Here is a 27,876-nt window from a genome sequence, read left to right on the forward strand (position 1 = left end):
TGTTTGTTTGGATCACAAGACCGTATTATTTCTAATTTTTATTTTATCACACTGCAGAGTCATACTATAGCTTTTATAATTGCTGAAAGTTGCATTCTACAATCAGGTGAAATATTTGGGTTTTATTAGTTTTATTTCTCCCCCACCCTGCTCCTGTCAATTGCACAGTTGTAAATGAAGGCAGGTTCTGAGGTTGATAAAGCTGCAAAGTTGTGTCTGTGAATAGGACTTGTCTGAAGGTTCCCTGGAAAGCATTATATAGGAAGGAGTCACATATGCTAGTTCTACAGAACTAACAATAATAAAAAATGCACCCTGTCATTCAAAGATGTGAGTAAGTATACCCAGAGAGCTGAATGATTGCTGTATTGCTGCTCTCTACAGTGGTTTCTACACAAATTGATAACGATCTTCACGGCTCTGGTAATCTTCACCAGTTCACCTTTTCTGTGGAAAAATCTCAACACAGGCAGAATGTGTTTTGTGGCTGTAGGTTGAGAAAAGAACTTGGACCATCACATGAATACAGAAAAGAAGTATAGTATAAAAAGGGGTTTTTATATAATTTTTCTTCTGCTTTGAACTACTTAGTAGTATCCAGTAGTATCTTTTACTTAACAGGTACTACCTAATCTATTTGAGCCCAGAGTCCCATCCTGAAGGGGAAAAAAAATGCTCATCTTCAGAGATGTTACAGCTTTGAAATGCATTTTTAAGAGAAAACAGAATGTAATCTGAGTAAAAAAAAGTCACAGGAGCTATACATGCTGAGTAGAAATACCTTTGAAAGACACAGTCTTGCTTCCCAGTTCAGACGAGATGAAAATTTTGAAAACACAAGTTAATGAAGTGACTATAATGTGAAATTTTTCAAAACATACGTCTAAGTGGCTCTCATATAGTGCAAAACAATTGCTAGAAAAAAAAATTAAAAAGAAAAAAAGCCATTTGAGGAATGTAATTTGCCAAGTTCAATGCTTTTATGATTTGTTCAAAAAAAGTTGAAAATATCTTAATTCAGTATTTTCTTCTTTAAGAGGACGAGAATAAAAAAAAATCAAAGCTTCCTCTATCTGCCAATAAGCACACAAGTTTCTATATTCATCTTTTAGGCATCCATCTTCACCAAAATTTTCTTGCTGTCGCGAGAAATCAATGTCCTTTAATCTTTAAGGAAATTTGCAGTACACTAATGATACACCAGAGGGTGCTAACTTACCTCGAAACAAACTTACTTAGTCATACCACTCTTTTGGGTAAGAGAAGTAAAATCTGTACTATTCTGGCCTTTTCAGTTTGGAATTTATATAGAAAATTTACAGATAATAAAAAGAAGGGCAACAAATTGAGGTAGAGTCTGAAGATAAAACATCGAAAAGCACCCGAAGATGAACAAATGTGAGGGACTGAGTGAAACTAAACTGGAAGTTAAAACATTAATTCAGATACAGTAGTCCACAAATATGTGAAAGGTAAAAATGGAAGCAGGGATTAGTCATGCTGATGGGGTAAGCAGTAATCGTCTGAAGGAAGAAATTATTTAGGCTTAATATTGGGAAACTTCCTTAACAGAGTACTTTGGCAACGCACTAATCTCTTGGGATAGGGTCAATGCACCATGACAGTGGGTATTCAGGACTTCAGAGTTAAGATGCCAGTGCTAAAGCTGTGGTGTATAGGTTTGAGAACCACAGTGACTGAACCGGCCTTAAGTTCTTTTTAGTGTCTCTGTCTGCAGCTTTCTGGCTTTAAGTCATAAGAGGGCACTAATTTATCTTTTGCAGTTTTGTGAGAGAGAACACAAGAGTATATATTTCAGTACAAGGGTGTTTTATGCACACACAGATAATAGCATAAGATTTTATTACAAGTCAGAATCATGCTATTCATGCAACGGGGTCACCACTAATGCTGAATGTATCCTCTTGTTTGCATTATTGTTGCCAAATTCAGCTTCATTTCACAGTCATCACCTTTTTCACAAGGTGACACTTATACCATATAAGGTAGCACCATGTCTATTTATTGCTTTGTAATACAAAGGACGTCTGTTGCAGACAAATGCTTGGTCTGTTAGACATAATACCTGATACTTGCCAAGTAGCATTTTCTACAATTGTGCCAATTAAAATGCGAAATTGCTACCACTTATTTTTGAACTCTCATGTTCTGGCAGTCAGGAAAGAATGCCATAACTCATCAAGATGCAGCACTGTTGGCTTATCTATGATAGTTCTATTTTTCCTCTAGAATTTAACCTGCTCATGACCTGAGGAAATGCAATTTGATAATTCCCTCCTTCTGTGGCCTCTGTGTCAAAAGTGCCAACATACGTCAGTCTGTAGATCAGCTTTGCATGCCTCTGGAGCACATGCTGTTTCTGATGGTCAGACATGTGCTGTTGTCCCAGATTCTTCCTACAAATCTCTTCTGTGCAGATAGAAACATCTGCGCGGATAGGAGGATGCTGCTCATGTCCATGCTGTGAGCGTTTGGGGTTCTTTCATGTTGCACCTTTAGGATTGCTAAATCATCAGCTCCAGCAAACTTTAGCACTATGCAGTCACTAAAAGATATGCATCACTAGAACCCCTGACTGCTACAGCAGTTTGCAGGGAAAACTGCCTGATTAGCACCAATGTGGACCAGTGCCCTTCCTAACAAAAGGATCAGCTTTCTGGATGTCTTCATGGAGAAGGTTAGTGATGTCCTGCCCCAAGGATCCTTTGGCTGGTGTGCCCCATGAGCTCTGGTCAGCTTTTCCCTCAATTATGTCTAAAGCCCTGATACTTTGTCCCTTAGAAAGACACTAAACATTTGTCCTCGATTCACGAGTACAGTAGTACCAGGGACTAGGGTGCCAGCTCTCTGGAGGAGATAGGGAAAGAAGGAACTTTCTTGGGATGAAGTGATACTTGTGTGGTGACGAGGTGGGGAAGGACATGACTGTGCATGTTAAAGGCTTTTCAGTGTTAGGAATTGTGAACAAGCTGTGTTATCAAGTTACTCACAGTTTACCACCAGCGAAAGAGGAAAACTCTCTATCCTGCAAATTAAAAGACTTGCTTTCCTTTTCTATGCAGGACATGGGAAAGGTATCCCTCACAGCCCTGCCCCTAGCAAACAGCAGTCCCCTCACCTTGCTGCCATAGAGCTATTCAGAAGCCACCGAAGCTTGAAAAGAGGCTGTTCTACCTCCTAGTCCACCTTGCAATAGTCTGAAACCAGGCATTTACCCCAGCTGTGCTGCCAAGGCCCACATGCAAAAAAACCTCTGCAGAAGATCAACAATACTGAGAGAATCCACTTTAATTCTGGCACTCTAGACAATCACCCCATGCAGGCAGTATTTTGTCCTAACCAAAACAGGGCCTCTCGAATAAAGGCATACAACACATATCCTATCAGGGCAGCCTCCATAACAAGATCAAGGGCTATCTATCCCCCTGTTAAGGCATCTGGAGGAAACAACACAAAAGAGAAGAGGAAATCAGTCCCACTAGACATTCCTAAAGGCTTTTTCTGGCCCCTGCCTTAACCAAGCACACATTTTAGCCATGTTTGACATCCTTGCCCAACTCAGTGTTGAGCCAAACAGAAGCTGACTTTGGAGATGGTCTAAGTACATCTGCATCTTTATGCGTTTGGCTTTGCAGAATATGGTGAAAAAACATTTCAGCCATCTCCTGCTCCTCTGAACTCAACTGATTTGAAACAGGCGGGACAGAGCTCTGAGAGTCACAGTGGGTGACGACCGGCAAGGCTTTGTGTGATGGGAGTAAGGAACAGATGGGCCATTTGGGATTACCCAGTCCAGTCTCAACTATGTTTTTGACCTATATTTGCAAACAAGACCCAGCCTTGGAGGGGGACAGCTCTCTGTGGGTTAGCTGTTACGCTAGCAGTTGCCTGTAACATGGGAGCATTGTAAATTGGGGATGGTGCAGGGGAGGGCTGGGAAAGCCTAGCTGGGAGATAGAGGGATAAAGGGAGGAAGAACAAAAGCAGCCATGAGTGTCAAGGCCTGTTTTCAATGTAAACAACCTTGTTCCAGTCTCGCTCAGCTTTTCACCTTGTGTGTACTCAGATGCTCATACCTGTTCTCCTTTCTGCTGTTTCCCATGCAACATCAGCAATGGATTGATCTTGGAAGGCATTTAAAGCAAGGAGAGGCTGTGGAATACCTAAAGGCGAGCTGGTTGAATGTCCCTGGTCAAGACTTCTGCTGTTTTGATATCATTCTTTTTGGAACAGATATGCAGACCTGGATTGCCTTCGTTCTTTCTTTCATTGTAAGCTCTGAAATGGGCATTTCCAGCTTTCTATGTATTTTTTTTCCCCTTCTATTAGAATCTCTGCAGTACCTAGTAATGGCTAGCAGGTCTTTTACAAATTATGCAGCTTTTCTAACTAAGGAGTAAATAGATAAAGGGATAAGAAGCAAGGTCAATAACCTTCACAATGTAGAGGACTTGCACTTTTTCACAAGCATAGTGCAGTTACTGTTACTTCTGACTGCATTTCACAGCTTACCAAGAGTCTGTAGACTGTGTGGGTAAAAGTAACACAGCCTAGTAATGTTACAGCACCATACATTAAATCTTTGCTGAAACATAAAAAGAGAGCTCTAGTTTGTGTGTGTGAAATTACCAAGTTTGCAGATTATTAGCGTGAACGTAAAAAGCTTCTAGCACAGCATACGGTAAATACATTAGTGCTATATTCCAGAAAGCATCATTTTCCCAAGCTATAGGTCTTACTGACATATGTGGTGGAAAGGCTAGTTCTGCCAATTGTCTGCTTCCTTCATATCCTCCAATTCTGGTGAAAATTTAAAGCAATATGCTTAATAGCCTTAGGCTAGTATTTTGAAAAATTGCAATACTATCTATCTGTGTGGAAAGTCACATATCAATGACATTTGGTTGGCACAGTGGGTTCTGAGAAAAATGGCAAGGGAAACAGTTGGCACTGAGTTTTGAGAAAAAATGTATCAGAAAGTGTGAGTCTGTATGCAGTAAACTCACATTTTATTTGGTCATATATCGCTTTGTCAGGGTTTTCAATAGTTCTTGTGGAAAATGTGTAAATGAAATATAAAGCAGCCTTTACATACAGATTTTTCCTTTAACCTAACTGGTGTTCTCACAACCTATGCCATATGCAGTATGCTGGGTAGTACAATATTGTTCTCCTAAAAGAATTACATGAGGCCTCAAAGTAATTTCTTCATTAAAGAGCCCATCCATTCACATTTTGCAGGACATGTATGAGGCAGGGGCGGGTGTGCGTATGCACAGGCTGACCGACTGGTACCCTGCCATGGATGCATGTGGACATGGTGGATCTGTATCTTCCCTTGCTCATGTAAATATTGATGCTGTGGTTGCAGATTTAGAGGAAAGCTGCTGTATATTTCCAGTTCAACTCCAGCTGGAAACTAGCAAGCCACACCCCAGCCGCAGGCCTTCTTCTTCACACCATAAATCACAGCCAGCTAATAATAATAATGATGCTAAGGCATCAGACTGCTGAAGCCTTTTTGCATACCGGATGAGACAGCAGCCTTTTGGGGTTCAGGAGTAAGGAGTTCAGATTCTCACTGGTGGGCTGAAATTGGCAGCTTTTGGCAGTCTTTGTAGGAAAGTGTGGATGGGGCAGAAAGTCATCTCTGTGCCGGTGTATGGAAACCTCTTTGGAGTCCTTACATGGTGGTGCCCCTGCGCTTCTCCTCCCGTAACACTCAAAGTGACTTTCCTATGGCCTATGATTAATCGTTGTAACACTTCAGCAGTGAAATCTGCTCCACGTGTCCTGACTCTGTAACTCAGACCAAGGAGTGACTTCATAAGTATTTTTCACATGTGCAAACATTTTAGTGCATTACAACTTGAGCCCTCTTTTTTGGGGGCAATCTTTGTTTCAAACTATAATTCCCTTAAGATGGAGCAACAAATATTACCACTAAAGATACAAGCTACGAAATAAATGTCACAAATATATGTACACTGTATGTAGAGTACATGGACATTGAAAGCCTTCCCGTTGTTTGCAATGGTTAACTGTTCCTTGAGAATCAGTTGAGAAAGATATAAATCAGAAAATCAGCTCCCTATAATATGCTGTTGAGGTAATTGCAAATTTTCTACACTGGTTGTTAATATGGCGACAGAGTGTTTGAGGGGACAAAAAAAGGGTTGGAGAGAAGGGAATAGCTCTTGTAAGACTCAGCTGTGCCTGTCAGAACTGTTAAAAGAGTAATAGCTTTTGTTAGGCAATAAACTGGAAACCCTGCCGTGCTTCATTTAGTTTCCAAAATTCATAAATGCAGCCTGTTTCCAAAAAATTAATTAGCTCCTAAGCAAAAAAAAAAAGCACAGAAGTTTATGTAGAGTGCTTTAGAGCCTTCTTGTGATATGCTAATTGGTGTTTTATTTTACTTGAATTACCATTCAACAGTATTGAACTATCTAAATACACCATATGTAATGTCATATTACTGCATAGATCATGTTTAATGAGATACTGCTGTACTAGCTATATATTTCCCCCAACTTTACACAGTGTTTAATCCACATTCTTTATACCCCAAGACAGTGAAAATTGTGACTATTCGGGGAATACAACCTCTTACGTTTTCCTTTTAAGCAGTAATAAGCAGATCCTGAAAGAGTATATTAACACAGCACAGCTAAAGCCAAGTCAGTGGGCACAGGCCAGATTTTGCCGTCGAAGAGCCCGGCACCCAGCAGTGAATTTACTCCAGCAAAGACTCTCAGAAAACAGCTCATGAGCCAGTGGTCTCCCACTCACGCACCGAAAATACAACCAAGCAGGGCCGAAGTGATACGTGAGACTGACCATCTGAGCAAGAGGGAATTTTATTCTTTGTGAAGCTTTTTGGGCAGAGGTGCCTGGAACATAACTATTTGCTGCCAACAATTACTTTTAAAATAGAGCAACAAGCCTCTTTTATACTGAAGGGAGAGAAACAATTTCTATGAAAGTCAAGCAGGGGTGAAACACCGCCAGCCACGCTCATAGTTCCTACCCACATCCTGGGTTTTGGTGGTTTAAAAAGAGATACACGCATGTGTTTTGCCACATAATTTCATAAATAGTCAAACTTCTGGCAATCAGATTGTTATAACTGGGAAGGTAAAAAATACAAATGTTTGCTCAACAATTAGTAGGGGTAATGTTTGAATTCTTTTCCGTAAACCTGATATTATTACTTTGGCAATACTAAATAGATCTTGAATGTCTGATTATTTAGCCTAAAAATAATATTAAAAAAAAGAACAGAAAAACCTGCAACTTACTTTAACTTTACAATTTATTTAGAAAAGTGATACAAAAAGTTATACTAAATGGTAGTAGCTACATACATCCTTTCTTGGCGTCCCAGTTATGCCTTGTTATGCTGTCCTGTCATAAATATTTATGTGACATATAACTCTGATATTTTTAACAGAGTTCTCAGTGATTTTCTGGTAAACATTTATGTGCAAACTGGTGGGGAGAGACAGCACTTATTAGTTCAACGCTGAGGGAAAGCCACCAGCTGGATGCAAAAGTGTTCAGGCACCAGAGAAACCCCATGGGCTGGTGACAGCAAAAATCCACGCCGGTGCGGCTCGGTCATATTAGACACACAAGAATCCACTCCACCATCAAGTTGCTTTGCTGTGAGGAGCCTGGGATGTCTAATTAGCTGTGAACTCTGTCTGAACTATTCCTTGAGCTTAGTGCTACATTGTGTGCCTTCCGAGTGTCTAATAGGGGTGAAATCGCACTGCAGCACTAATCTAATTCAGGTAAAAACAAACAAAAGCATAAGATAGCAGTCTGCTGGAGGCCAGCCTTTTTTTAGTTCCTGTACTCAAAGAAGGGCTTGTTCATTTAACCCCAAAGAGTCCTTTTTTTGTCTAGGGCTTAGTTTAAAAACAAGCAGCAAATCATTTGTGGTATTGATCTGCAAAACAGCCCAAGGAAGTAACGTGTGCAGGTCCCATGCCTGTAGCTAGCACTGGTCTTTATGTGGTTTAAAGCAGCAGAACTGGTCTTCAGCAAAAAGGAGTGAGTTTTCCCAAGATAGGTGTTTTTTTTTTTAATTTTATGTTCATTGAAAAATATGTGGGCTTTTCATATTCTTCCCACTTGTCAACCTAAAAAGAAAGATCATAAACACAAAATGTTTTACCTGAAATAGCATATTCTTATTCAGAGGATAGTAAAACAGGTATCCTGGCTGCCTCCTCTCCCATCTTTTTCTTCCTGGGAGAGCAAGTGGGGCTAAGAAAGCCAGGATGTCACATAGCAAAGCTTGGCCAAAGAACTACTCACCCAGCTTGCTGCACCTAAGCAGGATCAATATAAGAACAGCTACTTGCCCAGTTTCCAGAGGGCTGAGGTGACATCTTTTCATTTGGTCACACTGGATTTTCCTTCCAAGTATGTCCATATAACGTAAACAGGGAAATTAATTCATCTGTTTTCAGCAGCAAAGAAGAACTTTCTCTTGTTGCTTCTACATCCATGAAAACATGGTGGGATCAAATTAAAGCAACATACATGAAAAATAACAATATATTTTGTTATTAACATAAATAGCATTTCTGGACTAATTTTAATATCTAGTCAGACGTTAAACTTCTCCAATCCATGGGCCTGTTTCTATGCAGCACAAAGTGAGATCTTAGGATCTGAAATGGAATAACCAAGGAATTTACCTCACTTTCATAGCTGTTAATTTAATCCCGTGGAATTTCCAATATTCAGCACAGCAGAATGGAACAACTGTGAAACAGGCTGAAACCTCCCCAAACCTGTTTCCACAATACAAAATATGAATCTGCAGTCTGGTGCAAATCTGAATACAGTTTTCAAACCCTGCAATAAATGGGAACAGCATTTCCTTGTGGCTGTGGTAGAGATAACAGGGTTGGGTCGATGTAAAAGCAAAAGGCACTCTAAATAATGAATTGCTGAGTAAGAGTGAAGTCCGGATCACAGTACATACCTTATGGCTATCGGCAAGCAATACAGTGAATGGAAATGGTCTCTGAAAAATGCATTCAATCAGGGAAATTGCCCCACCTGTAGCTCATTAACGGGATTAAGTCCTGATACAAAGTGACAGTCAGTATTACTTGTTTAGGCAAAAAGCTTGCTCTCTTTGTAGGTTTTGGCATATCCAGCTGGCTTTAACAATATGGATCTGAGACAGCTAGTGTAGCTTTAATGTTAAATTAGCCAGGGTTAAAAGCTTGCCAAGGCCAGGCAGAAACAAAGTGTTCTTTTTTGCAAAGCTGGCACACGGGCCGGTTTAATTTCGGTAGCACCCATGTGGTAGGTACTTCATTTCCCCCGTCCACGGTAGCATTGTTCCAGGTCTTAGATGGCATTTTGTCACCGGAGCTGCACGTTGTTGCAGCGCGAGGAAGACCGTGCTCTCCGGGGGCCGAGCAAACCGTGTCAACACCCCATCGCCTGTTGGGAAACGGTCCTCTGCGCTCGCCGGCCCTCGGAACGGCTGAGCAAAAGGGGAAAACCCAAAGATCAGCCTTTTGTTTAGAGGAGACTCACACTGCAGACATCGGAGGTCTGTTCTGAAGTCTAAACAAGAGATAAAGGCTCGAGTCCTCAGCTGGTAAAAATTAGTGCCGCTACTGTGAACTTCTGGAGCTGCTGCAGTTTTAGTTTATTGTAAGACAGCTGGAGTGCGGTCTGCAGCGCGTAACTGATTCATTGCTGCGTCGTTCCAGCTCCGCGCGGAGGAACCGGCGCTGGAGAGGCGGCTCACGCTCCAGTGCTTGCTAAATATGGCTGGTGGTCTGGATTTAGCTTCGGAAAATAAATATCAGAGGCTATTATAACATTTGTTAAATTGCTATTTTAAAGTCAAGCAGATTGTAGTTTATCTCCCTTTTTGTACTTGGAGGCTAAGGGCTGTGTTTATGGATGTCAGACAACAAAGGTTGTGTCAATGTATTTAGGGGAATTATTTGTGTATTCCTGTACAACAGCATAGCATCCAAAGTGCAGAAATGTGTTTGTTATTAGTAATCAGTACTTTCCTTTCTAAATGCAACTACTGCATGATCTTCCCTTGCCCCTGCTGCTGCCACTCCACTACCATGCTGCCCAAGGCAAGCATAAACCTCTTCCTGCACTGAGAAAATAATATGGAACTAAAACATTTAAAAAACCCATTTCTCATTCTCCATAATTATTTGCTGTGCATCTTTTTCAGGGCTTAATCCAATGCTTAGGCCTGGTGGGTTAGGAGGAAATTTTCTTCGGAGGTTACCCTGAGTCTGCTCATTTGCACCATTTTTTCTGCAGCAGCTGGTGTAAGAGCCACAAATCGGAGCCAGAGAAGACACAGCGTCTGCCGTGCTTCTCTCCAGGAGTGCTGCAGTGCTTATGACTTTGGGGTCATCCAGCCCAGTGATGCTTAAGGTAATGTGAGTTTGAGAACTATGATTTATTGTGTTTAAGAGAAATCAATGTTAAACCCTATAACATTCTGCAATGTCAGAACATGATATACTAATAAATTAAATAAAATGTGAAGTAAACACGGGAATTTAAAATCTATAAACGACTGTGAACTTTGGCATTAAGAGGGGCAGAAAATGCTGGAAAAGTTTGTTCATGTCACAGCTTAGTGAAATCCTAATGATTAAGAATCAGGCACGCAAGATAAAAGGAGCAGTGTTGAAAAAAGAGAAGACTGATATATTCAAAAAGTCTGATCAAAAAACAGAATATAGTATTTGCCAGAGAGGAGGCTGAGGTAGGTATGTGAATCAAGCTATACCAAATCTTTACAAAAGAGGCTTGTTTATGCCTATTGTTCTAGCATTGAAAGTAAATGGGCAATATAGCCATATAAGGCACCAGAATCAGTCATCACTTATAGCCAGAACAAGGCCACGGATAATGGACTATAATGCAATCTAAGTAGCACTGCCATGAAACCAGAGTAATTTCATTTAGATCAGAGGATTCAGTTTGTGTGGTATAGACTTATGAATATAATAATTCTTAGTCATGACAGATTAGCCTGCCAATGTACTACAGCACTCTGGGCTTTTACAGAAATGCCATCCTCAGTTACATGTTTTGTTTTAGCCTGTGCCCTGTGATATGTATTAGAGTTGCGAAATATATGAGCCACTAAAGACCAAACTGAAATCCTTAAATCCAGCATAGTCTCAGGGATCATAACATAAGCTGCCCAAAACAACAAAAAAAATGGTACCATTAACTCAGAGGATATAGGTGATCATAAGTAATTTTTTGAACAAGTAAGAAATAAAGTCATGAAAGGCCCAAGGAACTGGGAAGAATTATCCCTATTGCAGGAGAATGTCTATAGTCAGCCAAAGAAACTAACATCTTTCTTGTAGTAAACTACGTTTAAAAGTGCTGGAGAATAGTGATTCCACACACATTTATTTTTGTGGTGGGCAGCAAGTAGGAAACCAGGAAAATGTCCTACCCTATCCAGTAGAAATGTCCTATTCCAGATCCTACAGGTGTTAAAAAGCTTACACTTTGTCTTCTTTTGCTTTGATTATCTCTATTATTTGTTAGCACTTGTTAAACAGCATGCAGATATTGTCTGTCCATCTCCTTTTGTGTGTGTACAGTCTCATGCCATCAAAAGTGAAATAAATAATTCCTTTTTCTAGGCTTAAATATTCCAGCAGGAAGGATGGCTATTGCCAGCCAAGGAAGATAATGCTCTGTTCCTCACAAGCTCACATCATCCCTATCTGAAAACCTTCACCTTTGCCTTGCATGTTCTTCAAGAAGTTTTGAGGCATTTTAAACTACCTTAGACTGCAGGACAGCTGTGATTTTAGGAACCTCCACAATCCTAGTGCTGGCCAGAGCAGGGATCTTGGTGGATCTTGCTTTTGTTTCCTTTCAATCCATGTGCCAGGGTCCCGGAGGCTAGAAAATGAGGGCAAGGCGGGGGAGAGTGGAATAGGGAGGTGGGGAGTGGAGATTTATACCCACGGTACTCCCTGTATGGGAGCTGAGATGTAACTATAGAGCTCGTACTCAGAATAAGAGCCCAAGAATTGCTCCAGGTTCCTGCAGTTCACACTCAGCCCTGGTTGCTCCATTCTTAATGTGTAGGCAGAGACATCATGAAATGTAAGCTGATGTTTCTCAGCAGTGTCTTTCTTTGGAGTGTCAAATCAATTCATGGTTTTAAGTTTTGCACTGAAGAAGGAAGCCACTAATGCCCGTATTCATGTTCTATCATTGCAATTGTCCAAAGGTTTTATAACTGTGGAAAACATACAGAAAGAAAAATCTTGAGGGACCTAGGGCTTGCACAGAAAAGAAGCCAGTTGGATTTATTTAGCTACTGCATGTTGGATCATTGAATAGAAACTTGAGAGTAGTGCAGGAACATAGTAACGTCTTTTTAACTTGTTTTTATTCCATGTATTTTAACTCCACAGAGGTTCAGAATACAGTCACTGTTACCCACAAGCGTAGTTAGTTCTCAGCTTGTAATGCATATGTGAAAAAAAACATTTGTCTGCTTAGCCAAGGTTCACTTGCATTCACGGCATATGGAGCTGAACTTTTCCTGTTTTCTTTTCTGGCCAAAAAAGCATTGGGTCAAACTTATATCTGGTGTAAGAGTGCTGATTTCAGTTACTTCAGCAATGAATAAGACCCATAGCTTATTTTTAGGCCAGATAATGATACCAGTAAAACAATACTGATGACTGTAAGTTTGGCTCACATTAATAGATTAAATGTGGGTAGATGCAAACAGATGGCATTGGTTGCTTTGTCGCTTCCTGGCAGAGCTGGCCTCATTAAAACAGCAATTTTGCTGAAGCTTTTGTGCCTGTGATTAAAGTTGCCAAAACTTTTAAATAGGCAGAGTTTCAAAGTGATAGTTGGGATGGTTTCCAAATGTATCTGGCATAGTACAGCACTGCACATTAGACTTGTAAAGCTGGATGTTTTTGAGAATAAAGGAGATCTTTCATTTACCCAATAGGCACTTTTAACATTTCATATGTCATCTGTTGTATTTGTAAGAATGTTTGTTTCCCTCCAAAGAAAACAGTCAGTGGGATGTAATGAAGAATTATTTAGTAAACAGTATGCTAGATGGCTGTAATATCACTGACGCTTCTTCTCTGAGATTTGTCAGAAACAGAACAGAGTGAAAATGTTCTCACAAATGAAAATTCACAAATGAATGTGGGCGAGAGGGAGAGACGAGTATTTGGAAGCTTGAGCGCAACTTTTGTTGCTGTGCAGGAAAGCAGAGTGCTGACAATTACCAGCTTTTATTCAAACTACAGTTTGCTGCTATTGCAGCGAGAGGTGGTGCTGCTGGTGGGAAGAGCAGCACTGTTCTCAGGTTGAATTTGTGGGTATTTGAGAGAGCATTAGTATTTATTGCCCAAAGGAAGGGTGGCTTTCAGTACTGCACTGGCACTCCTGCAAGATGCCTTATCCACAGAGCTCCAGTGCAACCATGAACAAATCATTTAACCTTTCTGTCCCCTGTATTTTTCACTGTCAGGGTGGTTTTACTTTTTTTATGGGGGAGGCAAAGGATATAAAATTGTCTGGAGATTAACTGCTGCAGGATGCTAAGAAAATAAAACTACCTGCTAGTGGCTGTAAAATGAATAGATACAATGGTAGAGGAGAATAGAAGCGGTCTGACATTTGTGAGTTGAGGCTGAAGGGGGAAGATGTTATATTAGCAGAAAGTATTTTGTCTACCTGTAATTTTGAGCAAGTTAAAAATGGAGGGGTTGCTCTTTGCTGGTAATTAGTGGATTAAGGCTTGGATCTGATGGTGGGAGGTACTGAATGAAAATTTAGATGAATCTGTTGAGTGGAAAACTTATTTGACATTTGGAGAAATGAACCCAATCTTTTATAGGTCTCAAATATATAGCAAACATTTTAATTCCCTCAGTTCCAAGAATATTATAAACAGGCCACATAGAAAACCCTGAAGTTTGATATACAGTATCTGGCTTTAGGAAGGAGATTATGCTTGCACATGTGCTGGGTCTATTGTAGTTAATGACATATGAGAAACAGTTTTAATGGGTTCACAGATTATTTATTACAGGAGCAGAACATCATAAATTTGATAACCAGATCCTACTGATTTGCCAAAATATGTAAGAAACACATTGATGTAATTGTGTTTGTGCTGTATTCACTTGTGTGGAATAGTTTAATTTATATTTATGGGAAATTTCCATTCAAAGGCAAATCATGCAACAGTATGTGCTTCTGTGCATACATGTACAAGATCTTACACAGACATGCAAAATTCTACTACAAAATACTGGTATCTCTAGGGGAAAACAAGGACTATTTTACAATTACAGATTACAAGCTACTTATAAATTGGCAAATCTCTGAATACGACTGTGTTTCTGCAAATTTACAGAAAAACATGGCCCCAGTAATAAAAGTAGAAACTAACAAAACATCTATTGAGAATCTATTCCACTGATTTATTAACACTGGTCCTGGAGATGTGCAGATCAGACTGCTGGATGTAATTCTGTCCCATCATACTGTTTGACCCATCTTCTAAGCAAGAAGTCAAGAGCAGCTCAGCATGAGGGAGCTTCTAAGTACTTTGTGAAACTTACCTATCTTTTAAAATAAAATCAGAGAGTGAGTCTAACTATAATATGAAAGGGACCAATAGTATAGGTGAAAGGTAGTTACTGAAGTGACACGTTCCCACAGCACTGTGTTTTTATAACAAATATGAAATCGTTCATGAATGGCGAAATCATCTCCAGTTTTAAACTGAAAGCAAGAATCCCATTCAAATTAGTGTAACGAACTGTCAGTAATAGATAGTCTGGTGAGATTATTATTTTAGCTGTTTTCAGGAGGATGTGGCAGGAGAAGGGGGTGGAGAAAGGAAATCAACCAAGCTGTGCAAAACCTCTTATTTCCATGCAGTGAGTGATTCTTACAACTGATTCCTTCCTGCTTTTGCAACGGAACTTGCAAATTACTTGATTTGGACACACAGTTTAAGGAAAAACTATGGTGTCTTCAGGAAAGACCTCATGTTCTCCTCAGGAGGGATATTATTTCCTTTCACTCCCTCAAAGCAATTTAACTGGCCTACTAGATGCGTGTTGCGCAAAATGATGGCACGCAGGGTGTTTTCCCCAAGAGAGGAACACTTTTTAATGTGACAGTATATAATCACTCTTACTACTCATGAATTCCCAGCTCTTTTTCCATTATTGATTTTCATGAGCAGGCTCAATGGCTTCTCCTTTTCTTCACATGAGGAACTTAGGGTATTTTCTCTCTGATGAGAAAAAAGGTGGGAACTCAACCAGATTCAGATGGTTCAGTGATCTTAGGCCTAGGTGTGATCAACTTGGTCTTGGACCTACATTTCAAAGCTGTTTGGCAGCTTACACTATCACAATATCCAACAGCCCACCAAATGCCCACAGCAAGAATTATGCCGATGTGTTGTCGACAACACAGGCTGCTTCCAGATTTCAAGGAGATGGAAGTGTTCATTTCGTTCATCAAAAACAGAAGCCTGACTCTAGCAGAGATACAGCTCTGAATGATGTGTCTCCAACTAGCTGGCACCGCATGGGGCTGTGCATAGCCCTGGTCTTGGATCCCAGGCTCGGTCTTGCATTGAGAAGGTGACAGGTTACTGACTGCAGATGACCTGCTCATCTTTTCATTGAATTTTCTTGAAAGTTATGCACTGGATAAAAACCACAGAGAACTGTCTGAAGGGCTATAAGAGGTCATCGATGAGACACGATTCTAAATGGCTCCAAAAAATATGACAGTACTAGCCATTAGGGAGCTGACCTGTCATGTCTGAGGGCTGCAGGGGAAGAAGGACCAGGAACATGGTAGCATTTCTCAAAGGTCACCAGAAACAGTAAGCCCTGTCACAAAGAAGACCTGAAGGATGACTTTGAATATTAAGGCTGAAATCCTTAGCCTGACGCTGCTAGCAGAGTAGCTGGCTACCCTCCATGTACTTATGTGTAGGCACAAAGATATGGATGTATGTTTTCAGATTTCTGAATGCCAGTTTATGTCATGGGTCTTGAACAAATGTTAAGCCTATTCCATGCGAAAGTATGAACTGAGAATTAGGAGAAAGAAGGGTTTAGTTCTGCAAATAACTACGAATAAAAAATAGACCAAAAAGGAGTGAAAGAGAAGCTGAAAGACCATTTTCACAGCTCCTTCAGGCCTTCAAGGCCCCTCAGTTTAGGAACCCTGTGTTTTCTTTGGTCTTTGACAGCAAATGTCCCTTGATCTTTGTGGTGTTTTGTTAAGCTGCTATTTTAGACGTATAGTGTTCCAGGAAAAAGAATCGTCCAATAACCAGACTTTCTTACATCCTCTTTCCTAGAAAATATGATGGTTCATTTGACACATGGTTGTGGTTACCAGCAGCTATTATACACTGGTTTTATTGACTGCATTTTGAAATGATTGACTGAGTTCAGAGTAAGCCTCTGTGTTGTTCCTCCTTACAAACAGAGAAATCTGAAGTCTGTGCAAGTAGATTGAATATTTAAACTCCTTCCTATCTGATTTGGTCCCATCACAGTAATGGTCTGCCTGAAGTACAGCGCGGGAGCAGAAGGGACAGCCGCCCATCAGCAGCATTTCAGAGCTGTCACACAAGGGATGGGTCAGTCTCTACCTACCTTCGACCAGGCATAACGATGGCTTGCCAGACAAACACAAACAAAGCATTATAGTCTGCCCAAAATAAAAAGATTTGCTAATGGGGAAATAGAGCCCTTGGTGGAAAAATGAGAATCAGAAACAGCAGTCAACTGTATAAAAGCTTTAATCCATCACTCTTCTGGTGTCACAGGGTGCCAGGTCAAAGAGCCAGGTGGGATATTTGTTGTTTGGAAATGCCATCTCCACAGTGACTTGCTGTTTTCTGCTGAACAAGAAAAATCTTCACTAACTTCACTCCACCCACCCACCCCACCCCCCGCCATGTTTTGTGATCATATCAGTCAGACACCTGCAGAATTTTTTTTGACACTGTTGGGCCTTTAAAGAAAAAGTAGGCATTAGACAAAATCCTGATCTTGGAGGGGTATAGTGGTGTAATTTCTTCTCATGCAAGCTTAAAAAGATGTGAGAGGTAAGCAGTGACCGATGTAAGGAAGCCACAGCTGGTCTAAATTAGCTTCCACAACCAGTATAGCCAGTGCCAGATACACTGGTCTAGCCCAGATGCTTTGCACTGCTGTTCCAGTGATCCTAAACCTTGTATGTTTAAGCTAGCATAGGTGCTTTGCGTCACCGTAGCATTATAAAGCCACTAGTGTACACCAATGAATAGGAAATCCACCTCCTGAGCACCTAGACACTTACTTTATTCAGAGAAATCCCTGCCTCAAGCAGTATTCCTCTTTATGAGGATTCCTTTCTAGGTGGATTGACTTTCATAGGAAGTGAAACATTTTTTCCAGGTTCACTTCCATTTATTTCTATGCAGGGGAGAGGGCATCCAAAGCAACTTTGCAATAATGTGCATATTAAGTCCTTGTTCATACAAAGGTCCTTATACATGCTGGGGGAAGTCTAAAGAGCTAAAAATGGATGTAATCCCTCTCTAAATTGCCAGAACAGTGCAAGGGGCCTCAGCGTAAGTAAAAATCAGGGGATAGCTGGCAAAGTTGTGTTTCAAGATGTTCCATCCCAGAAGAAGCCCTTGCTCCATTGAAAGCACCAGAAGAAGGGAGCTTGGAAGAAAATCAAGAGGGCAAAGGAGGGAGAAGAAAAGCAGCATTTTATAGATCAATATCCCTGTCAAAGGCAAATATTTTCTCCTGTTTTGTCTGGCACAGACAGTTTTGGAGGGGATATTTTTAGAGCACGTTACATGAATTTTTGATTACCTTAAGAGGTTTATTTTCTGCCAAAACAAAGGCATCGTATTTCTCTAACCAGAATGTGGCACTTATTGTGAGGAGGGCCAAATCTTGCACATAATCATTGAGGTCATATGCAAATAAAAGGCACCATACTTTGTGTAAATTCCCATTTTAGCTATTCTTACAACATTTCTTGTTTATAATATTGTAACTATTTTAGGAAAAGCTCTCTGGGACTAGTCCATTAAACCATAACCGGCCTATTTTCCTTCAGCTCCTGCTGAGGAACTGCCTTCAAGGAATATTTTGAGATTTAAAAACTTAAAAAAAAAAAAAAAAAGGTGCTTTTTAGCAGTTTAGTTTGAACCCATCCTTTAAATGCAGTAATATCAGTAATATCTTGTTCATCTGCTGCCGTCATGGTCCAATGCAGCAGTGATGGTGTCTGCAGGGTGGGAGACGCAGGAGGAGGTCCCTGTTCTGGTTCTTCTCGCCCTTCAAGTGACCAAACGCTACTGTGTGCTGCAAAAAAGAGGGGTGCCACAGCCCTGCTAATCCCTCTGTACAGCCAATGCTTTTCTGTACTCACCATTTAATCAGTCCCCATTCCCTCTCCTTCCTCTCGTCTCCCCTGCCCCAGCCTTCATCAAATTTCCTTTTTTGTCTTTTGTCTGGAAAAAAACATTTGTCTAGCATGTTGAAAGACTTGTGGGAAGTGTGTTGTCTCATGTATTTGTGTATGAGGAGGCCAAGGCAGGGGTTGCTGCATTATAACAATGTTTCTTGTATGTTAGTACAGTAATTAGGGTATGGCATGTAATGCTTACTAACAGTATATTCCAATTCCACTGCTAGGCTAAAAGGAATGAATATTAGGTCTAAAGACATTCAGATTACTGTCTCTGCTAACTCCTTTCTGCAATCATAGGTGTTGTGGTTTAACCCCAGCCGGCAACTCAGCCCCACACAGCCGCTTGCTCACTTCGCCCCAGTGGGATGGGGAGAGAATCAGAAGAGTAAAAATGAGAAAACTCATGGGTTGAGATAAAGACAGTTTAATAAGTAAAGCAAAAGCTGCGCACGCAAGCAAAGCAAAACCAGGAATTCATTCCCCACTTCCCATGGGCAGGTGTTCAGCCTGTCGCACATCAGATGGTGTTCAGCCATCTCCAGGAAAGCAGGGCTCCGTCACGCTAAGTAACGGTGACTTGGGAAGACAAACGCCATCACTCCAAATGTCCCACCCTTCCTTCTTCTTCCCCCAGCTTTATATGCTGAGCATGACGTCCTATGGTCTGGAATATCCCTTGGGTCAGTTGGGGTCAGCTGTCCCGGCTGTGTCTCCTCCCAACTCCTTGTGCCCCCCCAGCTCCTCGCTGGTGGGGTGGCTTGAGGAGCAGAAAAGGACTTGAGCAAGCACTGCTCAGCAGTAACAAAAACATCCCTGTGTTATCAACACTGTTTCCAGCACAAATCCAAACCATAGCCCCATACTAGCTACTATGAAGAAAATTAACTCTATCCCAGCCAAAACCAGCACAATATGTTACAAAGCTTCCTACTGTTCTTCTGAGCTGTCTTGTTCTGGCCACTTACTGACATCAAGCAAAAGAACCTCAACACGGAAATTAAACCCAGCTTTTTTGTGTAATTTCAAGCAAATGTTTGCCTGTTTTAAAGCTGTACCCCAAATATCTCCTAGCAATAATAGGGCTAGATAAGAGTGATGGGAACGTTTTGCACACTTGGTCTTGTAGAATGGATTTTCTGTCTCTTCCTTCCTTTCTGCACAAAATCTTGTAAATGTTTTTTTAGTTACCTGCCATCTCTGCTTCATCATTTAGGTGCTATTTCCACAGTCCCCACTTCATAAATATCTCCCCACCCGTACCCCTCTGCTGCCTTGTCTCTTGCCAAATTGCAGAACCTCATTTAAGCCGCACATCTTAACCGTCCCAGAGCTGAACCTGGTCCTTTGTCCTTATCTGAATGACAGGACTCAGCAAATTATTTTTCACATCAACCTGCACAAGCTGCCAGCTCTTCCAGTCATCACTGGCCTCCTGTTTCAACAGAACTAACAATAAACAAGTTCTGGCTATTCCACTGTAACTGATAAAAATCTTTATTTCATGGGTAACAGTAAGAAACCTGCCAGGTAAAGTAAAACACTTCCAGGAGAGTGAAAAGAAACCCTGTATGAATGACTTGAATAACAGATCCACTTTCTTCATGAGAGAGATAAAACATACTGCACTGGTGCCATCTGGAAGCTGCTCAAAATCACCTGCTCTGGTGCGAGGCCATCCGCTGCCTTCCACCCTTGCTCTCATACCTTCTCACACACACAGTGGTCAGGGAGCATAGCAGAAATGATTTTATATAGGTAATTGCTACTGTCAGGCTCTGTGAGCAATTTGTGGCTTGTTTTCCTGACATGATCTGAAGGCAAAGATAACTGACTGATTCCCTCTTCTTGGAATACACCCTCTATCTCTTATCATAGAATAGCATAGCATAGCATATCACAGAATAGAATAGAATATTTCAGTTGGAAGGGACCTACAATGATCATCTGTCCAACTGCCTGACCAATTCAGGGCTGACCAAAAGTTAAAGCATGCTGTTAAGGGCATTGTCCAAATGCCTCGAACACTGACAGGCTTGGGGCATGCACTGTCATTTTCTGAGTCACACCCCCTTTCTGTTTTCCTTGCTTTCCAGCCATAGACAGTGTGGCAAAGAATTTAGGGCATCTGAGAATATCCTTATTACCTTCTCCTAAGTGCAGCTGTTCTGCTCACGGGACAAGGAATTAAAGGATAAAGGTTTTCCTTGTGTGCAGCAGCAGCCAGCCATGTCCTACCGATGTGAGATTACAGACCCTTTCCATAATGGTAATAAATCCTCAAAGTCAACTGGATGAAGAGAGCACCTGAACATGACAGCAGCACATGGTGCTAGCACAAAGCCCTGAGAGCCTTGTGACATGCAGGACATGTCCAGCGGCTTCCCAGTCATCAGATCCCATATTTATGTCACTTACTTTGTAAATGCTAATGAAGAAAAACAACCCTCTCACTGCGTGAGGTTCCCTTTCACTAACTCCCCACATTTGCATGCAGACACTGTCTGACTTCAGCTTGTAACAGATACCAAATTGTCTGAATGAATCTTCACTACAAAGCCACATTCTCACCTCTGTTTCCCAGGCATCCCTTTACTGACCACCATCAGAACTGCTCTTCGACCAAAAGGAAAGAAATAAGTAGTAATTTTACAGAAGTCAAACACAAGCACTGGTGTTGCAGCGGAACATTATTTACTAACCCAAGCAGTGCAAACTGGTTGCGTTTGAACCAGCGGTTAAATGCTTCTGGGGAGTTTAGTACAGAATTACATCCTCAGTGCAGAATTTTTAGGTTTCCTGTAGAAAGGCTGTCACTCTTTATGACATTGTGCTGTTTTGCAGACTAATTTCTATGGAATATTTTCTTTTTTTAGCCCTATTCAGTTCTAAAAAGTTTTGCCATAAATATTAGGACTCCTAAGTGATTCTAAGACTGCTGCTGATCCTCTCTGAGGATGTGTCAATACCAGTCTCTGAAGATGCAGGTTGTCATGGCTCTACCTCAAAGAAGACCGGAGGATCGTAGTTTGGATTCATCTGTGGCTGCTCCTGCAGTGTTTCTGAGCACCTGCACATAGCTTTTGTTTTCTATAGGCCTGCACAATGTTACCACCAACAAAACATAGCTCTAAACGTTAGACATACTTCAAGAAAGGAGATTATGTTTTTCCATTACCTTACTGTGATGTCTCAGTGCTGTTTCTTCCTTGAACTGGATGGCTCAAGGGCCTTGTTGAAAGATAGAATTTTCTTTTGCAAGCCCAGCTAAAGTCCAGTCCAGCCTGATAATAAATGCAAATGGTATTTGGGCTGGTGGCCCATTCAAAATGAGATGATTAGCCTCCATTCTGTTCTCAGTTACCAGGTGTTCACATTACATAGTTGTACTGCAGTGGTCTCAGCAGAGTTATTAAAACCAGACAAACCCCTCTATCCTTAGCAATGATCTACAGGTCAATGCAGTGGCATGGGATCGGAGGGATGTGGGGACTGATGAAGCTTTCCGTCCACTTGATGAGTTATATCTCCTCTTCTTTACATCTCCAGCTGCTGTATATAGAGGTGGATTCCTTGGCTTCAAACTAACTAAGGTTTTGGCCGAGGAACTTCCAGTTTTCAGAATTACGAGCCACTCCAATATTTCTCTGGAGTATCAAACTCACACGAGCTGAAATAATTAAGCCTCCACATTTTACCAGCCCTTCCTGAGGAGCGCTGGGAGGAAAAGACTCACAGGAAGGTACTAACTCCTCTGTCTCCTTCACAGGATCTGCGTCCATCTCCGTTTTCCATTGTCCACAATGACTTCTCCAGCCTCATACAGCTGGCACAGGCATTTTCAATAACCGTGACTAATAACTGAACGAATTCCCTGAATTTTCCTCCTTGCAGAAGGTTTTCTTCTAGGGCTAGATCCATTCTCCTAGTTGTGCCTAATCCAGTTTCAGGTGGGCGCTAAAAAGGCTCTTTGACTGGGCATTGTGGGCCCCATACTCTGTGTAGTAATCTCTCAAGGTGCTTGGGATTTGGGGGTAGTTGAATGGGCGGGTTTTTTTGTTTTTTGTTTTTTACTTTGGCACATATAATGGCACCTGAACTCCAAAGATTTCTTTTTTTATATAAATTAATCCTTTACTCAGGAAAGTGTCTCTCCTTTTCTAAGGATGAAGAGTCTACTTGTCCCAGTCACAATCTCATTTTATTTCTGTTTTGGAACAGTTTTCTGCTTTAGAATTAGTGTGTCTGACATGTATGCTATTTGCAATTCATTTATTATCCTATGAAAGCTATTCCTCCAGTTTATTATTATTGTTTCCCTCCCAGTTGCTCACAGACACCCCTTTGTAGAGTGCATGTAATAGGTTTTGGCAAAACTTTGACTTTTTTTTTAAGTTCACTCTGTTATTTAGTCTTTTTCAAAGACACTCCAATATTCTACTGCCATTTCAGCTGTATGAGGTGATGTTGATTAGCAGTGATAGGTGTAATGTTCATGCTAGTCAGTTATTCAGCTCTTCCATTTCTGCATATTTGGTGAGTGACATGACCTTTCCATCTAGTTGCTTTGCAAAAGGTCTGTTGTTCTCAAAACCTCTTCCTTTGGGTAGGAAAACAGAATATTCCTTCCCATGAGCTCTTCAGCAGATGCCATTTCATGAAAGTTCTCATTTAAGACAGGAAAAGTGTCTTTGTCAATCTTATTTTTGTGGTGTTGCATCCAGGATTAGGTACTGATGTAGTTCTCAAGATGTTAAGGATCTCTTGCTTTCTGCTTACATAAAGCCAACATGGGATCTCTGAGGAGGGTCTGGTGTGCTGACTTGCTGGTACCTGTGTGTCTACATCCATTGTGCACAGTTATAGCTCTTCAGGAGTGTGAAGTGTGGTAAAACTTCCTCGTGAAGCAGAAGTTGAAGAATCCGTTTACAAAGAAACTTCTGAAAAGAATTAGAAAAATCACGTTTCAAATATTTAGGATTTCCCCAAATATCTGGGTGATTTTTTAAAATGGAATAGTTTATTTATTAAAAAATGCAATCTAGTTGGCCCAAAATAATTTAGATATTTCAGCTAAATTCACCAAAGAATTGCAATATTAATTAATATTAATATTTGGGGGACTATTTTCAACAGGCAAGCATTCTGACGGAGCAATTCATTTCATCCCAAAGGTGAAGCCTACATCTGCTTAGGTGAATCTCAACCTAAAACTGCCTATTGTTGCCCTCTGACTGTCTAGGAAACTTCAGCGAATAGCTCAGATGCAGATATTCACAGTGTAGACGGCTGTGGTTACAGGGGATAAGTACAGGGGACAAACCAGCCAATGGGAAAATAGGGCCCTTTTGTTCAAGAGGTTTTAACAGCACATAACAAGATCCCAGGAGCTTACATGTTGTGTTGAAAAAAGTCACAGGATGAGACAGATTGGGACAGACGAGGTTAAAAAAGTTATTCAAGGTCATTTAGCGGCTTAATGGCAGAGCTGAGAGCAGAGCAAGGTCAGTGCCTCATTCTCCAAACCAAACTGCATCCCCTAATTATTTATGAAGTTTCTTGGCGTTGGGCAGGACTGAGCGAGGGGAAGGGCAGCCCACACTGTGAAGGACTGAACACAGAGGAGACAGGGTGCACAACAGCATCAAAGAGGTGAATGACTTCATGGTGTTCTTTTGGCCCATTATTAGTTTCTCTTTGTGGGCGTTTTGAAAGGAATGACTTGTTAAAAGGGACTTGAACGAGGTAGAGATGTAAACAGAGACACTGGCAGGATGCTTTAGATACAGAAGCAACAGGGAAGAGAGACATGAGAAGGTGAAGGGAGCAGCAAACTGGACCATGAAGAAAGGAGTGGAAGGAGAGGATGGTGATAAATTTGGAAGGGAATGGTAACAGCTGGCGTGTCCAAATACATAGAGCAAAGACAGGGAGAGAAGAAAAAAAAATCAGTTGGGTAGTATCTATGTTAACAAGAGTTAAGATTGTGGAGATTAGAGAAAACTACAACTCTAAATGGCCGTTTGGATTGTCCTCCAAAGGTAAAGCCCCTGCAATTCCTCCAGGTTCAGAACTAACCTTGGCACCTCTGCAAGGACATGAAGCCTATACTGGTCTTTGAAAACCCTTCAGGTCCAGACTGGCTAGTATTTCTGTATGGTCTGACTACTTCAGGCCTTCCTAAATATTTAGATTGAGTACTTCCTATATTTTATATATAATGCAGCACTTCAAAAATATTTTCTGGAGGATGGTTGGAAAAAATGCATCTGCTAAGGAGGGTTCTGCACATTCCTACTATGAGGAACACTGTTGGGGAAGAAGAGTACAGAGTGGGAGGCTGTGACGTGATTTTAAAACTGAAATGTAGGAATCCAAAATAATCTCCAGTAGAATTTACCGGAGAATTCTGTATTTACACCCAGAAGCCACAATTACACATATAAAAAATAATTAATTTCCCCTCCTTTTCCATGAGGCTGGCACTGAGCTTTGTTGTGTGATTTCTGAACACCTTCACATCCAGCCACACAGGACTGGCCCAGGTTTAGCACAGTGAAGTTCTCTACAGAGAAGCAAGTAACTTAAATATAAGCTCAGAATAAAATCCAGTTAAAAATATATTCAAAGGGGTTGAACAGGAAGAGAAAGAAAAGCCCTTTACATTAATGAAATGTTTTTTTCAGATGATTTCATAGGCATCAAAATATTTTGCTAACCTCTTCTTGGCTGCACTTGAGCAGTGGAAACTTATTTCTCTGTGCCTGTCATTCTCTTTTGTTGTACTCACAATTACAGGGAGTTGTACTTGCAGGGAGAAAAATGCATCTTTGTATCTATTCCCCAAGAATATGTACTGTCTGCCTGCATGTAAATAGTGATACAGTTTTAAGAATAAAGAGATCATTTCCTTCCCTGCAAGGAGATGCAAGACAGGTCCTTTCTGCTCTAGGCTTGGTTATGTGGGTGAGCAGGTCTAACAGTACAGGGCAGCACCCGGGCAGCCTGTCTCCCCTTCCCCTCAAGCTTTGGCCTCATTCTCCAGAAAAGTAGCTATGACTGGGCTTCCATCCCTGATCAAGCTACAAGATGGCTGGAAATTCTGAAGAAGCACATTAAAGTCCTCAAAATCTATGCAGACAAAATTTCTGGGTGGAAAAAGCCCAAGAGTTGCAGAAATGCAGATGCTTCGTTGCCCTGTGGCTTCTTGCAATGTGGGGAGTCATTCCTCACTAGTGCATAAACCAACATCTGTTTAACAACTTCTGTCCATGACATCATTTCTGAGCCTAGCATCCAAAATGGGTTAGCTGTTGTATACACATATTGGGGTGCTTAGTTCTTGTCCCTGAGGAGGTATAACTTGAACAGGAAAGAGAGGGGAGCAGGATTCAGATTAAATCAATTTAAATATAGAGGGGATTAGATAGTAGCAGGTGAAAAAACTCTGGAAGAATGTGATATTAACAGTAAGGGATTGGCTGCCTGTGAGGACTATGCTGGCTGAGGGTGCTCCCAGTGCTGGTACCTTGCTTGGATTTCAGTTTTCACTCTGCTTTACTCTGCATGAACTGAAAGGGTAGATGAGAAGGGAGAAAGCAATGTAGACCAAAACCTTGGCTAAGGGATGAACGACCCCAAACTTTGAGTCAATTCTGAGCCATGAGTCCTGTCTTAATCCAAGGCTTTTTGAGAAAATAAAAGGAGGTCTTGGGAGATAATGTTGGAAGAGATTTCAAAGAAGCATTTTATCCTACAGCCCATTCCTCTAAGGCAGGATCAGTTGTTCTCATGGACGCTTAAATCATTCCTGCCTCAGCTGTTTATGAGACCCTCCAGTGGTGGAGGTTTCACAGATTTTTGGACGAGATTTTCTAGCATGAAATGAATCACATCAGAAAAAAGTCTCCCCTGATAGCCAACCTGGAGTTTTCTCAGTGCTGTTGAAACCAATTACTCCTTGTCCTATCATCAGTGCACATGAAAAACTGTCTTTTTCTCCTCTGCAGCTACTTTGTGAGTCTATAGTTCTTCTTTTCAGTCTTCTTGTGTGAAGACTAAATAAACCGTATTTCTGCACACCTTGTTTACTACAGCTCTGACTGTGCTGCTTTTTTTTTCTTCTCTGGACACACAAAATTGGTCCAGTTGGAAAAGTTGATTTAGGGAAGAGGAGAAAGCAGATGATATCTTGATATACACTTAGGACCAAAATGGATTGAATAGTAAGAAGAGAAAGTTTATTAAAGAAGTCAATACCAAAAAAACCCTCCCTGTCCACCTTTTCTCCTGCCCAGACACGCTGTGTACATCGATGCAGCTCCTTCTCCTTTTACTCTGGCAGCTGTGAGGTTTGTCAGCCCTTTTGTGGCAATTACTTTAATTCCCTGAAATCAAAGCACCTGCCAGAGAAGTGGCTTGTTTTACAAAATCAAGGCCTATTGAAACATTTTAAGGAAAACAGTTGTTTCATTCTGTAAAGATACAGATCTTCTCTTGAGTAAAGGAAAGAAGATAAAGGGGGAAAGTTTGACATCTGACTTCACTCTGGAATGCAGGTAAAGGCTTGAAATATAAACTCTAAGATGAACAGATTTGATTAAGATATCATTTTAAACTACTGTCCTTCTTTTCCTTGTTTATTGGTAACTGTGAAAAAAAGACAAATAGCCTTATCTTTGCCATTGGACAAAAAAAAAATGCAAGCTGGCAGCTTTTGCTGCGAAGTCTGAGTGACTTTGATGGCTACCATGAAAGTGTGTTGGTCTGTTTGATCTTTTGTTGACTAACTGCAGGTTTGGGGATGTTACAATACATGTTTACATAATGTAGGCTAGCTGCAAAGCCTCACCTTGGGTGAAAAGACACAGCTGGTTTTAAAAGCAAGCTAGGTCAGGATAAAAAGAAAAAGAAGTTACACAACAAGTTATGAAGTTTCAAAGGTAATGCATGGGTTATACGGCCAGCGTATAAAAACACAAAAAGACTATACACCATCAGAAAAGAGTGCAAATAGATTGGGATTTGATGGGATCCCTTGTAGTTTGAAGCCAGCTTAGTGTTCAGTATAGAGCCAAACAACATTCCCTTTGAAGGTTATTTGTTAAAGAAAAAAGATGATTCAAATATCATCACCTAAGTCCCAGGCTAATCCTTCTCCTCAGGAAAATTTGCTTTTAGAGTTCTTTTCTCATTGCACTGTCCCAGTCCCAACCTGCTCCCACCAGCGAGATTTTCTAATGCTGATACTGGGGACTGAAACCATAGTGCCCTGGGAAGTAACCAGCTGATCACCAGCTGTCTGTCATCTGG

The sequence above is a fragment of the Haliaeetus leucocephalus genome, unplaced genomic scaffold (genome assembly GCF_000737465.1).
Source record: "Haliaeetus leucocephalus isolate CR32 unplaced genomic scaffold, Haliaeetus_leucocephalus-4.0 Scaffold51, whole genome shotgun sequence".
Taxonomy (NCBI): Eukaryota; Metazoa; Chordata; class Aves; order Accipitriformes; family Accipitridae; genus Haliaeetus; species Haliaeetus leucocephalus.